Source organism: Alexandromys fortis, unplaced genomic scaffold (genome assembly GCF_014885135.2).
Source record: "Alexandromys fortis isolate MF-2015 unplaced genomic scaffold, M_Fortis_MF-2015_v1.1 scaffold_72, whole genome shotgun sequence".
NCBI classification, from domain to species: Eukaryota; Metazoa; Chordata; class Mammalia; order Rodentia; family Cricetidae; genus Alexandromys; species Alexandromys fortis.
In genome coordinates, this window is record NW_026067969.1 from 1722074 (window position 1) to 1727727 (window position 5654).

The following is a 5654-nucleotide window of genomic DNA, read 5'->3' on the forward strand; positions in this document are numbered from 1 at the left end:
GCTTTTCTGTGTAGCCCTGGCTGTCCTGGAACTCACTTTGTAGACCAGGCTGGCCTCAAACTCACAGAGATCCTCCCGCCTCTGCCTCCCGATTGCTGGGATTAAAGGTGTGCGCCACCACTCTACTGTGGCTGTTTTAACACTGAGACACAGTGCTCCTTAAGTGTGACAAGGTCCAGAGAAAGTTGACAAGTGTCCCTCTGGGGGAGGCTGAGGTCTTCCTCCCCACCATCCTTGAGGGGAAGTTTCTTCTGCTGTGAGAAAACCTCACGGCCGAAAGCAACTTGGGGATGAAAGGATTTATTTCATCTTATAGCCTGTAGTGCTGATGCATACAATATACATATTCATATGGAGAAGTCAGGACAGGGATGCAAGGCAGGAGCTGCTGCGGAGGCCATGGGAGAATGCTCTATTGCTTACTGGCTTGCTCCCCATGGCCTAGGCAGAACCTGCTTTCTCACACACCCTAGGACCACCTGCCCAGGGGTGGCACCACCCACAGTGAGCAGGGCCCTCCCACTTCAATCATTAATAAAGATAATACCCCCCGACTTGCCTGCAGACCAATCTTAAGGCATTTTTCTATTAAGATTCTTTCTTCCCAGGTTTATTTCAAGTTGACCAAAGCCAACCAGCAGACACTTCTGTTCCCAAAGCTGGCGCTTGACCAGGTTAAAAATGCTAAGCAGACCCCAGTTACGCCAACTGGGAAGTGCCCGGGTGGGATAAATCGTGCCTGTGCAATGTCCTTGGGAACTAAAGACCAAGATAATGGTCACAGTTGGCCAGGGCTGGTTCTCACCAACTGTTCCCTGCCCGTGGGTGAAGACCTAGATTCCTTGGGGGTCAGGTTCAGCAGCTGGCAAACCCAGGCCTGCTTGTAGATTCCCTGGGACCTGGTTGGGTTGTGATAGTACTTTAGAGGAGGCCCCAGGGCAGTCTGGGTTCAGCTCTAAGCCATGAAGTGGGAGTTCACTACAAGCCTACGCTGCTCACGCCACCCAGGCATTTCTGGGTGTGCCTGCTCAGTGACAACCATCAAGGAAGCAGGGTTTGTAAGGGAAGCTGCCTACTCATACACCCATCAGGGGACGAACCTGCAGAGGCTGAGGTGTCTTTACACCTAACCTCTGGGGTGCTGGCCCAACAATGAGGGGGGACTCTCTCAAAGCCTTCTCGACAGTACCTCACACTGTAGCCTTAGGTGGGACTAACGTTTGGACTGAGTAGTGAGGAATCTTGAGTTGAGATTGCCGTAGGCTCAGGGTCACTCTCACCCCAATGTCGGGTGTTTTCACAAGAAGAGGGCACACAAGGGAAGAGGAGCAGCAGTCGGAATTATGCTGCCACGGACCTGAAAGACTTACAGGCACAAAAATGGGGACGAGATAAGAAGGCTCCTGCTCAGAGCCTGGGACACTGCACACCTCACTCCCAGGTCTGGGGGAGAAGTTGACGCCATGGCCCATAGCCTCTTCCTTTGCTGCACTTGGTTATGGCAGCTGGGGACAGTAACAGAGTGTCTGGCCATTGAACACAGGACATGGAGGCTGAACCATCTCGTCAGGTCACATGTCCGGGCATTAATATACTTGGGCATTCATTCCAGTGTGGTAGGTTTTGTGTCCCGCACTGTACTCTTGAAACAGGTAGAGTGGCGGGTTTTGTGTCCTGTACATTTTAACATTTTTTGTTTGTTTGTTTGTTTATTTTTGAGACAAGATTCCTCTGTGTAACAGCTCTGGCTAACCTGGAACTTGCTTTGTAGACCCGGTTGGCCTTAAACTCACAGAGACCCGCCTGCCTCTGCCTGCCATGTACTGGCATTAAAGGCATGCGCCACCACTGCCTAGCTTAACACTATTTTAAAAAGAAAGTCACAACATTTAAGAGGCGCCCTAAGGACTGGGAGAAGGTGGGATGATTCAGCCTGAGCACCATCCTCTAGGGGTGCAACTGTGGCTGATGTCAGAGTGTCTCAGGGTTGGGGAATGTGGGAGATCGGCTCCAGCTTTACCCAGAAGTTTGCTGAACTGGGGTTCATCTTCTGGCATCATGCTGCAGCCCTTCCTGGGTATAAAAGGGTTCTGGTGGGCAGCTGAGATGTGGAAGGTATAAACAGACCCATATTAGGGAGAAGCTGTGAAGTCAGATGGTACGTCTTCACTGCTGGGCCCAGCTTGGGTCATTCCTTCTGCTATGGCCTTCTTCTCTTCAAGGTGGGTTTAAACCAGCACACACGTACAGGCATGGCTCCAAGAAGTCACATTTCTGCAAAGAGTGACAGGAAAACCTCACTCCATGCCGACGTGTTGACTAATGGAACCACCACATCTCCAGCGGGATCTCTTGTGACGGGCCAGGAAACATCGCAAAAGCCGGTTTCACATTCAGAAGTCAGAAGAGAGTTTGTGTGGTGAGTGAGTGCTGATCCCGTATGTAGATCGCATTTGGTCTATCATGTGGCCTCGATAGGCCATATAGGGCAAGGCAGAGCTGAGCTCAGCTGTTTCAGCAGAGTCTCTGGGATGAGCAAGGCTATGGATAATTACTCATGGAAAGAATGAATGGGGGAATAGACAAACAAATGAAGGCATGGTTCTCACTTAATGAGGCAAGATGCAAATTATAAAAGTATAGGAAAAAAACATGAGACAGGCAGGTCTCAGGATGCCTTATGTGTGCACCAATGTGTGTGCATGAGTAAGTGTGGGCCACTTGTATGCACATGTGATGCGTGTATGCATGAATGTGTATGAATGTGTATATTTGCACACATGATTTGTGTAGTTGCGCATATGTGCCATTTGTGTGTGTGACTGCGAATGTGTAACTATATGTGTGTGTTCCTGTGTGCCTGACCATGACTGTATAATTGTGTGTGCCTGTGCATGAGTGTGTATATCTGTGTGTGTACATACATACTTACCTGTGTGTGACTATGTGTTTAACTGTGTGTGTTTGTGCGTGTGTGTAAGTGTAACTGTGTACATTACATGTGCATGTGCCTGTGCAGAACTTCATGTGTGATTATGTGTGTGGCTGTTGTGCATGAGTGTATGTAACTGTGTATACATGCATGTGCACCCGTGCATGATTGTGTGTGAACATGTATGTGTGCATGGACATAAGTGTGTATGTGTGCACGCATATGTGCCTTGCATGACTGTGTGTATAATTGTGTGTGCCCGGGCATGAGTGTGTGTGTACTTCTTTTGTGTCCTTCAGTGACTGAGAAACCTTCAAAGCCACAGAAAAGGCCTAGGAAGATAAATGTTCTGCAGTGGGGTGTGGGATGTGCAGGTTCTGTGAGGGTGAGTGTGGATGAGGGCATTCCTAACTGGAGCATGGCTGTCCTCTGAGACTTTCCCGTCCCTGCATGACACCCCCATCCAGGGCATATAGAGTAGAAAGCCTCTGTGACCACCACCGTGAACCTGCCCTCTGTAACAAGATGATTCGGTGCTGGGGAAAGGAGATGCTCTGAGAAAGGATCCCTCGTACCTCATCCTGCGTCAGGAGGGAAAGCACTGTGGCCTGTCACTCAGAGGCCACACAAAGCCTCTTTGTTCCCCTCAGCACTGATGGAGAGATAGAATTTATCTTCTCGGCCAAAGACAAGGCAGGGCTCCCAACCCAGGCTGGCCCATTTTTATGTGACCAGAGGGACACTCCTCTCTGGGCCCCTCACACCGGGACATCTCTCCTGCCCCAGAAGAAGTGTTGTCAAGTAGCCAGTGGTTCACCAGGGCCTAACAAGGCAGGTGCTGCATTGTGCCAGGGACTTGGCACAGCCACCAGCAGCCTAGTGGCAAGGAAGAAACTGAAGTAGGAAGGCAGCTGCAGGCCCCCCCCCCGGAGCTAGCTCTCGGTGTCTCTGGATGGGCAGAGGAGTATGTCAGTCAGAACAAGGTCTGACCACTCTGTCGGCGTTAGGGGTGCTGCCAGCCCCTCAGTGCAGCCCCACTGGAGGACCCTGGCACTAGCATGTCTTTCATTATCCCTGCTTGTCCTCTAATCCTGGCCTCAGCCTCCATGGTGGGCTGGAGAAGGTACACCCCCAATAGGAAGGGGGTGCTGGGCTGACTCCAGCACATGGAAGGGGCTATGCTGCCAGTATCGGGGATGAGTCTGAACAGGCCTGGGCAGCCTTCCTCCTGCCCAGCTACAGACTGGCTCCGGAAGGGAGTCTGGGGAGTTACAGACTGCATCGGAACCAAGTGCCTATCCACTCAGCGAAAGTCAACCACGCAGTGGGGAAACTGAGGCTGGTCAAGTCTGTAGACAGGGTAAGGAGGTGCTCTGAGGGCACCGCCGCCTCCTCACCCCTCTCTGGTGGGGTGCAGCCTCAGAGGGAACAGGCTGGTCCCAGGATGCAGGAGACTGGGGTCTCGAAATGCCCTGGGTGGTGGAGGTAATGAAAGGCTGGAGGTGTGGGTGAGTGAGTCCACCCTGGGCCCAGCCTGGAGCCTGGGGCTGCCCGTCTTGGTCTTCACTCTGAGCACACACCTGGACATTCTTGGGTTACCGGCCAACTCTTTCAGTTCTACACCTCACTAGTTTACCCTCCAGGCCTGGAAGCATCAGCAGCGAACCACAAAGGTGCTGTAGCAGCCACTGTATGCTGCAGTCCAGCCAATGCCTGTGGGGAAGCCGGAGGCCTCATAGCGTGGCTAGAGCAGAGAGCTGCAGTAGGACAGGGGCTCCACAGGACCCCCTGCTCAGTCTCAGCCTCCCACCTGCTGAGCCCCATCAGCTCTCAGTGTGCAGCTCAGGTGTAGGACCTGCCACGCTGCTGTCTTGGACCCCACGACAGATCCTGAGGTGCTCCCTGGACTCCCACCCTGCCCGTGGAGTGCAGGGTGGGGGATTAGCGAGTACGAAGGCCTGTAGGCAAGTGGCAATGTGGCTGAAGTGTCAATGGAGCGATCAGGGCCTTTTAGGAGTGACTGGCTTGAACCAGCTAGAAGACGTCCTCTAGCCTGTCTGAAGTAGCTGGGTCCTTGTGGGCAGACCTGAGGGACAAGATGCGTTCACATGCCTTTGGGCCCTCATGTCCCTTGGCAGCTGTCACATGGCAGGCTGCCACCCCTCTATCCCATCCAGCCACAGGCCTTCAGCCCTCCCCAAAAGACTGCTGGGACTATTCCTGGTAGTAGGACATATGTCCCTGGAATTGGCTGTCCTGTAGGTATGTTTCTCAGGACTTAAGAGCCCAGCTGGGTAAAGGAAATCTCACAGAGTACAGACCCGAGAGAGAAGCAGGACCCTGAATCTCTGCTAGTGCTGCCCTAGCCCCACAGTATAAACTAGAAGGGCCCATAGGACATGTGCTGCCTTTGCTGTCCCCGGGGTCTTCAGAGACCCCTGCTCGGACCCATCTATGGAATTGGTGCCATCCCCCTGCCCACCTTCGCGATGTGGTTCACAATAGAGATCCTGTACATAGCATGCCACAGAGAACTGGCCCGTCTCAGCTGGGCCTTGGGCTGCCCTCAGTGTCAAGGGGACAGGAATCTGTGGTTCTACTGGCTCTTGCTTGGGAGCCCGAGATACCCCAACGCACATGTCGTGTCCTCCATTCCTCGGGGCTAGACTCTCTTCCAGGGCTGGGTGGGGTACACTGAGTTTAAGGGCACCCCATCCATCTC